General features: G+C 34.3%; 1 long non-coding RNA gene and 2 other non-coding genes across 4 annotated transcripts in view; 2 read left to right on the top strand and 1 right to left on the bottom strand.

Annotated features, from left to right (window-relative positions):
* LOC146992759 (uncharacterized) overlaps positions 1-4005 on the top strand; it is a 54824-nt gene extending 50819 nt beyond the window's left edge. For both annotated transcript variants that reach the window (XR_015039171.1, XR_015039169.1), the window contains one exon: positions 3613-4005. This is a non-coding gene — a long non-coding RNA (uncharacterized LOC146992759). The remainder of the gene's footprint in view (positions 1-3612) is intronic.
* Positions 4006-5449: 1444 nt separating this feature from the next.
* On the bottom strand, positions 5450-5522 carry TRNAV-CAC (transfer RNA valine (anticodon CAC)). Its single transcript has one exon. It is a non-coding gene; the product is annotated as a tRNA-Val (tRNA).
* A 7256-nt stretch (positions 5523-12778) lies between these two features.
* On the top strand, positions 12779-12852 carry TRNAS-GCU (transfer RNA serine (anticodon GCU)). The gene has a single exon. It is a non-coding gene; the product is annotated as a tRNA-Ser (tRNA).
* Positions 12853-13473: the final 621 nt, after the last annotated feature.

The following is a 13473-nucleotide window of genomic DNA, read 5'->3' as shown; positions in this document are numbered from 1 at the left end:
ATTCCCTGCTCTGTAAAAATAATGCCTTTAGAAACAAGGATTTCCTGATTCATCTTTTCCCATTTCATACTGGGGTTAAAATTGTACCAATTCATCTGCTGCAGCCCCCTTCCCCTCATCAGTAAACCTTACTGACAGAATCTTTCCTAATTCATTAGCTGTTATCTCTCATCCATAAACATTAGTGAAGAAAAACTGAATTTTTCGTGAATGTTCCCCTTTTCAAAGAGTTGTTCAGAGAGTCATTTGTTTGTTCAAACAAGTAACATTAGATGCTAAATGTCCATTGACTTGTGTAATTAGCAGTCTGACTAATTGCTCTGAAGTAATTTTATAGTGATGCATGAGGGAAATGCAGTTCTCTATTTTCAATTTCATGTTGAGTATTCTTAATATCCCATTTGGTATTTTCACGCATGTCTGTTTAAACCATGATCATAAATGTAGTGAAACCTAAATTTATTGAAACAAAACATAGTCATTCAGTGCTATTTTGAAGGTATATCATAAACATTAAACGGAAATAAATAAATAAATGCTGGATTTATTGAGAGCTTCTCAATAAATCCAGCATTTATTTATTTATTTATATATTTAAAAGTATGTTACTTTAGTGAAAAACTCTGAAGATAAGGTGGTGCAAGGAAAAAAACCATACCTGTATTCCTGATTCTGTCAAGATAAAAATAAAGGTATATTATAAAGTGAACAAAAAATGAGGGGGGGATTGATGATGAACTTACATTAGTTGGGTAATTTGATATTAGGTTCTGGTGCAGACATATTGTATTTTTGTCTTTTGGAAACTTAAATATATACAGTAAGAAACACTAAAATATTTGGCATTTTTAATTATATGAAACATACTTTTGTTCATGATAGGCTATGGTAATAAATGTGCTACATGTTATCACTTTTTAAAGATTACAAATGATAACTGCACCTATAGTAGACTTTTAATACAATTGTGTAGTAATATAAATATATATTTATAATTATGTGGGTCGTAAAATTCAGTGCTTTACATATTCAGATTCTGAGTGCATTTAATGTTACTTAAATTCATCATTAATTAATACAAAAATATGAATTTTTAAAATTTAAATTTTCTAATAATTTGCTGTGCATATGTTCTTTATCAATTATATGCAATGAAAATTTTGAAGGAAGCAAACTTGTGTAAAAGCTGATTGTAGAAGAAATAAATTGAATTATATTGCTTTTAAATCTCTTTTAGAATAAACAGTAAATTAAGTCCATTACATGTTAGGAAATAATTGTAGTGATCCTTCTGTATGACGATCTAAGGCAGCACTTCTGAAAGAAGTCCGTATATTTTAAGAGCATAAACTTTGGTACTAAACATCACCTCTTTAAGATCACATCCACAGAGCTCCAAAACTCTGTAAAGCTGTGGATAGTCATGTTTTAAGATAACTCGCTGCACTTTTAATGAGATACCTAATTACTCTTAATTATCCTTTGGTTAGATTATTTTATATATATATATTTTTTTTTCATAGGGGGAGTAGTTCTGCTGCTTTAAAAGCATGTGAATCTGAAAAATGGTAATATAATAACAAAGATCGCAGTTCATTATTTTTATCAGAGTAAATTGCCTAAAGGAAATATTTAATAAATATTAGAAATGCAAAAAATTAAGCCAGTAAAAAGCAGTAAATACCATCTCATCTAAACCTTTTAATTGGTGAAAGCAGGTATTCACTGTATCTGAAATTGATTTTTCGATGAGCGAATGAAATGCGAAAGATGGAATTAGTGGGGAAAGGCAGCAGATGAATTGGCACTATTTCAGGATGAATCTCAGAGATAAAAAAACACTAAACCCCACAATCTGATCCTGAAAAAGCAAAGCCTAATTAAGACTAACTCATGTTTTACTTCAGGCTAAAACTGAGGCCTTAATTTTTGCTCTTCTGTAACTTTATTGACTTAAAAGTGGTCCAAGAAGAGGTAAATTCTGACCCTAATTTTTCTAGCAAAAGATTTCTATTGTTGCCTTTAATCTTGGAATCCTATAAACATGTGTTTATATTTCTTAGTAATTAATACACCACTGATAGAAGTCATCAGTACTCAGAAAATAATTTTTTCCTTCTACTTTTTTCTTTGAATTATGTAAATCAGGGAGTATACCAAGAGCCTAGAATTTTCTTATTTTATTAGTAACCAGTGCCGTAACTAGAATCCAAGAGTTCTAGTTACACCACTAGTTGCTTCAACTTTCAGGTTCTTGAAATATGTTGCAAATGGAATCTTTTTTTATTGTAACCAAAAGATTAACATGTACACTCATAGAGTTTCAAATAGAAATTTAGAAATCACATATAGTTTTCAAACTTCCTCTCTGTTCAGTTTTTTTTTTCCGAAAAAATATATATTTCATTGCCTAATTTCTAACATACCACCAATAAAAGTGATAGAATTATATTCTTTGGCAGATGATGTACGTTCAGTTTCATCTAGTATCAGTGCAGATTGACAACAAATATAGAATTTAGAAAACTTTTTGGTATACGGATTTTTAAGCATATTACTGTGTATCAAAGAACAGATGTTTTTGTATGTAGAATTTGTTTTGTAATATATGAGTTGGGTTATGGATGGGAACAATCATATATCGTTATTTATGGGACATATAATTATATTTATCTATTGTGGATTTCTGCTACACAGTTTCTGTCTGACTAGTGTCTTTGTTAAATAGGGACTCTGTCTGTATTACCAATCAAAGCGTAAGGAGAAGGAATAAGATTAATTTGTTGAAGAAAACTTCACAATAGGAAAGCAAATTAAGTAAATGTTCAAAGGAAAACACAAGATGATGGCATGATTGTGAGTAAGCAATGGAATGAAACTGGAAATAAAGTGAAGAAAACTCCAGAAAACTGAATCTGGCAAAAAAATTTCAATTTTAAACAAAGAGAGGTCAGAAGATAGTGCTATAGAGCTTGTAAATATGACACAAGTTATCGAGGAAAACATCCATTAAGTGAAAATGTAAACGTGGAGAAAACAGATGAATGAGAAGAAGCAACTTCAAAATATGTGAACTCTATTGCATAACTGTATGTAATATATGAAATCTCTGTAATCTTATATAAGTGCTTACAACTTTCATTTTTAAAATGAAATGACTAGCGTGAATAAATTATGTAATAGCCTATAATAATATTGTCTAGAAAATACAATTTTGAAAAGGATCTCATTGGGGGAACCCCCAACCAGCTCTGTGTACTAAAAATCCACAAACATTTCAATTAGCAAGAGAGAAACAACCACTGCAAATCCATTTTAGAATTTAGGGGAGCTTTCTTTATGAACACCTTGAAAAAGGGGAAAATTACGTGAATACTTACAAAAGTTTCAGAACTATCATACACTAAAAAGCTGGGAAAGCTAGGAGCAATTTTAGTACTGTTATTTACTCACATGTAAATAACAGTACACTAAAATTGTTCATTGCAACATTATAAACTTTTGTCAATAATATTCAAAATAATAAAATTTATTTAATTATTTGGTAAGATCTCTCAGTGTCACTTTAATTTTTTTTTTTTTTTTTTTTTTTTTTGTCCTTTTATAATACAGCTTCATAATTGCAAAGAGTACTCATCTTTCCTGTAAGTTCCTGCGAGACAAAGTAACTGCTCATGCCTGTGAGTACATAAAGAAGACTGCTCATCAAAATCGTAAAAAACAACCTTGTATTTAGCGTAGGTATAAAGAAACACTCAATCGATTTCGAGGGCAGCTTCGAAGACTGCTCATGTTGTGAGATGAAATACCTTAAAAAGAAGACTGCTCATGTTGTGAGATGAAGTACCTTAAGAAGAGGACTCGTGTCTTATTTCTAGAACTCATTTTGAATATTTGTATAAATTAATAGAAAATGAGCTTAAAGGAGAAGTCCTGGATATTAATACATCTGACACATGCTATTTATTATTAATATTAGAAATAAAATCTTTATTAACTTTTCTTCCTTTAAGTGTTAATGTTTTTAAGTGTGTAAGTTATGTAAAATATTTTTTGGCTAAAATTCTTTCTTTCTCTCTCTCTCTCTCTTTTTTTTAAATTTCTAATTTCTTTGTACTTAGAAGCTATAATTTAGATATTTCCAAAAATTTTATATAAAAATGAAGTGTTTGACTGTTTATAGCTTTTAAAAGTAATTTTCAGTTCAGCCAATATGTTTCAAGCATGCATCTATGAAATGTGCAGATGTTGTTTTTGTTATTTAAAATAAATAATAATAAAAAAAAATTATATTTTATGAAGAAACGAAATGAAGTTAAATGAATTTAATATAGTGAATTTTTTTTCTGTTTTCTTTTAAATTTATTATTGTTGTGTCACACAATAGAAAATTTCTTCCTTCCCCCCTTTTATTATTATTTTTTTTTTTTATTTTTTTTTTTTAATGTAATGGAATAGTAATACATGGAAATCAAAAACATTATATAAGATATAATTTCTGCCATGAGCTTGTAGAAAGATAATTTACAGTTATGTTAAAGTGAGTGAATTAAATTGTGAAAATGAGTCAGAACCTCAGATTCCTTTCAAAGTCACTTTCAAAGAAAGAAGTGTGTAAATTGATACCTAGTTAAAAAATATGAAGCATTCATTTATTCCTAGAAAAATATATCTTGCATGTCATAATAACACTTTGATTTGCATTATCTTTTGTGTTCCCCAAAATTAGCCTTTCTGGTTTTGTTTGAGCTTGGCCAAGTTCAAAAGCTGTTCTTAAGCTGATCAAGCCTTCAGTCCGATGAATAGTATTTCCACTAGAAGATCTTTAACTGCATAGCATATTTGAGATTTAATGGCAATCTCCTAATCTAATTTTAAAGATAAATTTTTAAAGAGAATTTAATTATAAATCTTATTAAAATTTTAGAATTTCCTAGAAGATCAGCTGAGGAGAAAATGCGGTAGCTTCTGGCTTAAATTTTGCAATGTAATTAAATTTACTCTCATCTTGTGTAATTTCTGCAATATTTATATTTTGTAATTTTAAAGGTTTTTTTTTTTTTTTTTTTTTTTTTTTTTGTAATTTTAAAATGTGAGATTTTGTGCATGTTTTATTTTCCGTTGTTTGTGTAAATTACAAACTTCTTAAACTGCAGAAAAGATTTTTGCCATAGTGATTCAAAAAATGAAGATTTTGCTATAAAACATCACATAAATACTAAAATATAGAAATTGGTGGTAAATGACTGGGTTCAGATATTGGCGAATAGGCTGGCTGCATGGGAATTTTTATGATTTTTTTGTATGTATAATGTTAATACAAGCCAGCTTATACAAGTCTTCCAGAGGCCCACCAGCAGCTGAGTGGTAAAATTGCTGAGCACTGGTTGTTCTGACCTTGTAGAGAGATTAGGTATTTTGGAAGCAGGAGACTTAAAAAAATCAGCAGCGCCCTCGCCGGGAATCGAACCATGAACCTCTGGAATGTGCGTCCAGCGTGCAGACCACTACACTACGAAGGCATGCTAAGAAGGCAAAAGAAATACCTTATAACCTGGGTTTGATTCCAGGCAAACAGGCTGACCATATGGACATTTTTGCGGTTTTCCCCATGTGTAACATGTATACGAGCCAGTTTTCCTTAGAAAGTCCTCCACGAAGGTATGCTTCCCATTAAGCAGATAACCCTAGTCTGATATACCATAATAAACTAAACCAAACTAAAGTCTAGAATAGAAGAGAAACACGCTAATGTGACAATCAAAATCGTAGAAACAACCTTGCATTTAGCGTATGTATATTGAAACACTCAATCGATTTCGAGGGCAGCTAAAAGTCCCTCCTCATCAGGAGAAAGAAATACCTAGAAAGAAGAAAAATAAAGGGGAAGGAGTCTTAGAAACACGTGGTCCTTATCAGCACTGCACGTGGTTGTAACCGGATTTTTAATTAGAGTTGCACTGGCCGCCTACTTTTACTGAGCCAGGTTATCTGTGGAAGTTCAAATTTTGAGCGTGAAGGTGCATTTGCCCCTCGTTCCCTATTTTTAACTTCGCCATTTTTCTTGTCCTTTGTGTTACATGTTTGATCAGATAGCCTGGCTCAGTAAAAGTAGGCGGCCAGTGCAACTCTGATTAAAAATCCGGTTACAACCACGTGCAGTGCTGATAAGGTGTGGTGATGGCGATAAGGAGCGCGCCTTGCGCCCTCCGATAAGTGTGGCAACCCCAGAGGAGAAATTTCTTACGAGTAGCGAGCAGAGCGAAACAGGCAGGCTGTCGGGCAGTGTGCGCGAAGTTCCTAAATAAAGTTTAATTTTTGTTGTGCACTATGTCTTGTTAATATTTATATTAATGCAGTAAGAACATAATCTGTGATATGGAATTTGAGGATTGGTGGTAAAAACATAACCGGAAATCACCATAATGGTAACCCGGACTGTGTTAAATCGTATGAACAGTTCTCAAGCACTTTCGGTTTTGACTACAAGCCATCACTCAAGATCTCCAAACCAGAAGTAATGGATTACATCGGTTTTCGTCCTCCGGATCACAGATGAGTAGTAATTATAGATCATTTTATAATTCTGTTTTCTACTTATCATTTAATTTCATTTTCTTTAGTTAAATTTTTCCTTTTATTTTGGCTTAAAAACCTTGCACAATGTCTGATGTTTATGCCGTCCAAATTCCGGCTTATAACCGATCAGACCCATCTTTATGGTTTATTATGTGTGAAAGTACTTTTGCTCTTGCCACCCCCAAACCTATCACAGAATCCATTACTAAATATAATTATGTAGTTTCTCATCTTCCTCCAGATATCGCATCACTAGTACGGGATTTACTTATGAAACCAGACCCTATTGATCCATATGCAAAGCTTAAAACTGAGTTAATAAATCGTTCAGGAGAATCTTCTCAGCAAGAAATTCGCCAATTATTATCTGGAGAAGAATTAGGTTCTCGAAAACCTTCCGATTTGCTTAGAAATATGAAACGTCGAGCAGAATCTTTAAATGTTCCTGATAACTTAATGTTAGAATTATTCCTTCAACGTTTGCCTTCGACTGTTCAGTCTATTTTGGCAGCGGTTTCCAATTTAACTGTAGATAAAGCTGCAGAAATTGCCGACAGAATTTTAGAAGTAAATCCAACCCCAGGGACTTGTGCTGTTTCTCGCACAGTCGATCAGTCTCTTGAGGATAAATTATTTAAACAAATAGAAAAATTAAACAAACGTATTGATCGCATTTCTCTTTCTCGTGGTCGCTCGCCAAATCGCGGAGATCGCAATAAGGAAAGAAGCAATTCCAAAAGGAGAGATTATTCTGTTTGCTGATATCATAGACGTTTTGGGAAAAAGTGTAGAGATGACAAATGTACAAAACCTTGTTCATGGCAGGGAAACGAAACCAGCAAAGAATAGAGGCGACTTATTCTTTGCCTCAAGTTTCACGTCGCCTGTTCGTTCGTGACCGTAGAACAAACCTTTCCTTCCTGGTCGATACCGGCTCTGACGTGTCCTTACTTCCAGCAAATAATTCTCAAAAACGGAATTCGTCCCAACAAACACTTTTCGCTGCTAATTCTTCTACTATTCATGTTTATGGTCAAAAAACACTTTCTTTGGATTTCAAATTAAGACGACAGTTTACGTGGACTTTTCTTATAGCAAATGTTAGTACACCCATTCTTGGAGCAGATTTTCTCCATTTCTTTGAATTGGTCCCTGATCTCAGAAACAAATGTCTCAAAGATTTAAAAACGCATTTTAAAACCGTCGGTTGCGTGAAAAATGCAAGCATTTATTCAGTAAAAACTGTATTTAGTGATACACCATATCACAAAATTTTAAAAGAATTTCCTTCAGTTACTAGATTACCAGATCCTAACCAACCTGTTAAACATAACACCGTTCATTATATCATAACTAAAGGTCCACCTGTGGTTGCAAAACCTCGTCGGTTAGCTCCAGATCGCTTAAAAATAGCAAAACAAGAATTTCAAACTATGATGCAATTGGGGCATATGAGACCTTCGAGCAGCAATTATGCATCCCCACTTCACATGGTTCTAAAAAAGGGAAGTCTGGAATGGAGACCTGTAGGAGATTATCGAGCATTGAACGCTCAAACAATAAAAGACAAATACCCTATTCCATGTTTAGCCGATTTTACTGCTGCATTGCACGGTACTAAAATTTTTAGTCATGTCGACCTGATTAAGGCATACCATCAAATACCAATTAACCCAGCCGACATCCACAAAACCGCCATATGCACACCATTCGGTTTATTCGAAAGTATCCGTATGCAATTCGGCTTATGCAATGCATCTGCGACTTTTCAACGTTTTATAGATGACGTCACGCGGGATTTAGAAGGCGTTTACGCTTTTGTCGATGACTTGCTCATAGCCTCTAAAGATTCTGAGGAACATTGCAGGCATTTGAAAGCTTTATTTTCCAAACTTCAGGAATATGGACTTTGCATAAATGTTTCAAAATGCACCTTTGGTCAAACATCTATTGATTTCTTAGGTTTTCACCTTAGTGAAAACGGAATTGAACCTCTTCCTGACAAAGTCAAATGTATTTTAGATTTTCCTCAACCTACCACTCTCACTCAGCTTCGCCGATTTTTAGGCATGTTTAACTTTTATAGATGTTTCATACCTAAAGCAGCACATATTCTTTCTCCTTTAATAAAATTGTTAGAAGGCTATATTAATAAAAAGAAATCTCGTTCTCGTGTTCAGGATTCATCCCCACAATTAAATTGGAACGAGAATGCTGAACAAGCCTTTATTGCTGCCAAAAATGCCATTGCTCAGGCTACCCTTTTGAGACACCCTATTCCCGGAGCCCAGCTAAGCATCTGGGTAGATGCCTCAGACGTCGCAATCGGCGGCACACTTATGCAGTTGTCTCAACAAACATGGGAACCTATAGCATTTTTCTCTATGAAACTCAGTAAAAGTCAACAGAAATGGTCCGCGTACGATAGGGAATTATTTTCTATTTATTCTGCAATTAAGAAATTCCGACACATGTTAGAGGGCAGACATTTTATAATTTATACGGATCAAAAACCGTTAATATACGCTTTTAAACAGAACCCTCATAAATGTTCACCTCGACAATTGCGACATTTAGATTTTATTTCTCAGTACTCTACTGATATTAGGCATGTGCAAGGTTCAAAAAACGTCGTTGCTGACGCTCTTTCAAGAATCGAAATTGATTCCATAACAAAATCTCCATTTTTGGATTTTAAAAAATTTTCGGAAGCTCAACGGCATGATCCGGAGGTACAAGACCTTCTCAAAAACAACACATCATCTTTGAAACTGGAATTTAAACCGTGCCAATATTCTGATGGTAATATTCTTTGTGACATATCAACAGACATTCCTCGTCCATTTGTTCCGAATTCCTTTCGCAGACTCATCTTTAATCATCTGCATAATCTGTCACATCCAGGAATTGCAGCTACTACGAAGCTTATTTGTTCTCGTTATGTATGGCCCGATATGAAACGTCATATCAAAAATTGGGTGAAATCCTGTGAATCTTGCCAAAAATCGAAAATTACTAGGCATACTGAAGCACCACTGGGCACATTCTCTCTTCCTGATGCACGTTTTTCAGAAATCCATATGGATATCGTCGGACCGTTACCTCCATCAGAAGGCAACGTGTACCTTTTGACTCTAATAGATAGATTCTCCAGATGGCCTGAAGCCATTCCCATCCCGGATATGAAAACGGAAACCATTTGCAGAGCCATCTTCAACTGTTGGATATCTCGTTTTGGCTGCCCATCGATCATAACAACAGACCAAGGTTCTCAAATGAGATCCGCACTTTTTGCAGAATTTACGCGCATTTTAGGTACGAACAGAATCACAACAACAGCTTATCATCCAATGTCCAACGGCATTGTTGAACGATTTCATCGACATTTAAAATCTTCTCTCAAGGCTCACGAGACCAATAACTGGACTGAAACACTATCAGTTGTTATGCTTGGTATTCGTACAGCCGTAAAAGAAGATCTACAGTCATCTTGTGCTGAACTGGTGTACGGCACAACTCTCAAGCTGCCTAGTGATATGATAACGTCATCTAAGATATCTCCGTATGACACACAATTTATCACGAATCTTAGGCATAGAATGCAACAATTGAATCCAATAGCAACATCTGCACATTGCCAAGAAAAATGTTACGTAAGTGCTACCTTAAAGTCGTGTACGCATGTATACTTACGTGTCGATCGAGTAAAGCCACCTCTGTGCCAACCATATACAGGTCCGCATAAAGTTCTTTCTAGAACGGACAAAACTTTCACAATTGATATTAACGGTCTGAAATCTACTGTGTCTATAGACCGTGTGAAACCAGCCTATTTGCTTTCGGACTCTAATTGGCCTGAACTGAAAACAAATAAAGACTTAAAGACAGTTCAGCAGAATAAATCTGCAAACGAACTCTCTAAGACACAAACTGTCACCAGATCGGGAAGACATGTTCACTTCCCTAAGAAACTTGCTTCTTACATAACAATTTAAAACATTTCTTTTAAAATTCATATCTTAACATATTTCTTGTTATTTCATGTTTATTATATGTGTCAATACCTTGTTATATATTGAATTGCATTTTGATCTTTTCTAATTTTATATTCTAATTTTGTAATCATGTAAAAAATACCCGACAGCACGGATACTCTGAGATAATTTCATAACCTATGTCGTTCCTTTGAATAGCCATTAAAGGAACTGGGGGGAAACTCTGTGGTGATGGCGATAAGGAGCGCGCCTTGCGCCCTCCGATAAGTGTGGCAACCCTAGAGGAGAAATTTCTTACGAGTAGCGAGCAGAGCGAAACAGGCAGGCTGTCGGGCAGTGTGCGCGAAGTTCCTAAATAAAGTTTAATTTTTGTTGTGCACTATGTCTTGTTAATATTTATATTAATGCAGTAAGAACATAATCTGTGATATGGAATTTGAGGATTGGTGGTAAAACATAACAGGAAATCTCCATAAAGGACCACGTGTTTCTAAGACTCCTTCCCCTTTATTTTTCTTCTTTCTCCTGATGAGGAGGGACCTTTAGCTGCCCTCGAAATCGATTGAGTGTTTCAATATGCATACGCTAAATACAAGGTTGTTTTTACGATTTTGATTCAAACTAAGGTCTTCCATGCACCATGCTTTCATGGCATGTTATATTCCCATGGCATTCATGATGCATAATATTCCTATATTTTGTTATAACTGCTTAAACAAATATATCGATGAAAGCTGGGCCATGAATTTATTAAATGGGCAAAAGAAATTTCATATGATATTGTATATAGCTTTTTTGAAAACTTTCTTTAATGCCCCAAAACACAAGAGTAATCAGTGGCGAGAGGTTTAGAATCAATAAATTAGATCATGTAATCCAAGCAATGCACATTAACCACAAATTAAAAAAGGTGAACAGACATTATTCTTAAATTTGTAAAATAAATAAATAAAAGTTGTTTCTATTTTTTCAGCTGTTGGTGTTAGTAATGCATTGGAATATTCAAACGGCTTTTCTTTTGACTAAATGCAATCAAACCTGCTCTTAACAGACACGAAACTAAGGTTTTTGTTCATTGTCGATGAATATTTGCTGAAGAAAAATATCTTGTTGGAAATAACTTTGTCTTGCTTTTATGAGATTTCAAAATACTCTGATAAAATGGAGTAATACATTATCTATAATAAGCAGCATTAAAAGTAACAATATGTGCAGGATATTTGAAAAAGACTGCTGACTAATTGTCTCTTAAATGATTGATAATAATAGATCTGTTGTTTCAGTTTAAGAGATGAATCAAATAAGTCTTCAGACTGTGACAGGTTTAGACATGTAACAGCTTATCTAAATTTTCATAATATGCCTGTTATTAGAAGTCTTATATGAAAATAAGATAAGCTGGTTAAAGTAAATTGTTCCTTCATTATTACATGTTCATGATCATTATTCTATATATTCATTAATTTTAGTGCCAAAAAAGGCGTCTTTAACAAGTAAACTTGTCAAAATTGCGTGATTTAAACCCCTTCCATCTGAAAAGACAACTTAAGTGTTGCTTAAAGTAGCATTTCATTAAATAAAAGCTTTGAACAAATGTGAGTTTGAGACAAATGCTCCCAAATTTGTATATATTTTAGAATTTTGCATTCGAAATCTTAAGATGCACAGAGGTCTTCAGCAGTATTTTTATGGTTATGTAAACTTTAAATATTAATGACATCTCAAGTAATTTTGAAAATAATTTTCTAAAAGATAGTTATTTTCAAGGGTTAATATGAAAATTTGTTCCCAACATTTTTACTGCACATGCTGAAAATTGGCTTAGCTGCAGACCTATTTTATTTCATTCATTTCTTAAATTGAAACTGTGGGCATATGATATGCGTGTCAAGAGGTAGACCAAGTCTTTTAAAAACTCCCAAATGTAGTTGATTAAATATCAGTGAAGAGTGAAAAAGGGAAACAATTAAATAAAAATCTACTGATGAAATGAAAAGTTTCTCATTCAAAGAAAGGAACATACCGAAATTTTTAAAAACAGATACATTAAAATAGAAATAATAAAAAACAATTCGAAAAAAGTATTTTTTTTTTATGCATTTGTCATTCCCGTTTTTTCGAGACGAATTTTAACTTTGTTGGTCGAAATGTGCCCCTCATCCGATCCCATAGATTATAAGGTATTTCTCCCGCTTTCGTAGCGTGCCTTCGTGGTGTAGTGGTTCTGCATGCTGGGCCGCTATTCCAGAGGTCCGTGGTTCGATTCCCGGCGAAGGTGGTTGCTAATTTTTCATCTCTTCGGCTTCCAAATAAATACCTAATATCTCTACAGTGGCGCCCGAACTAAAAGGGTGATGGATGATGACTCTACACACCCATGATTTGACGATTGGGTTCCTAAAATCCCCAGTCGCCCTTTAAAAAAGGGGGTTCTATAAGGTATTTCTCTCGCCTTCTTGCCGTGCCTTCGTAGTGTAGTCATTCTGCACGCTGGGCCGGTATCCAGAGGTAGGTGGTTCGATTCTGGGCGAAGGCGATTGCTCATTTTTCATTTCTCTTGCTTCCAAAAAATCCTAATGTCTCTACAGTGGCGCTCGAACTAAAAGGGTGGTGGATGATGATTTCTCTCCATCCAGGATTTGGCGATTGGGTTCCCTAAAAACCGCATTCTCCCTTTAAAAAAGGGGAGTATGTAAGGTATTACTCCCGCCTTCCTAACGTGGTGTAGTGGTTCTGCACGCTGGGCCGGTATTCCAGAGGTCCGTGGTTCGATTCCCGTGGAAGGTGTTTCCTAATTTTCATCTTTCTTGCTTCCAAAAATATAACTAATGTCTCTACAAGTTCAGATAAATACCTTTTAACATGCATTTCTTTTTATTTGGCACAATGTGTCGGCTTC

The sequence above is a fragment of the Stegodyphus dumicola genome, chromosome X2 (genome assembly GCF_044657685.1).
Source record: "Stegodyphus dumicola isolate Sdum_Otavi_A_Nest chromosome X2, ASM4465768v1".
Taxonomy (NCBI): domain Eukaryota; kingdom Metazoa; phylum Arthropoda; class Arachnida; order Araneae; family Eresidae; genus Stegodyphus; species Stegodyphus dumicola.
Note: the sequence above shows the minus strand (reverse complement) of the source record. Positions and strands in the feature narration are given on the sequence as shown.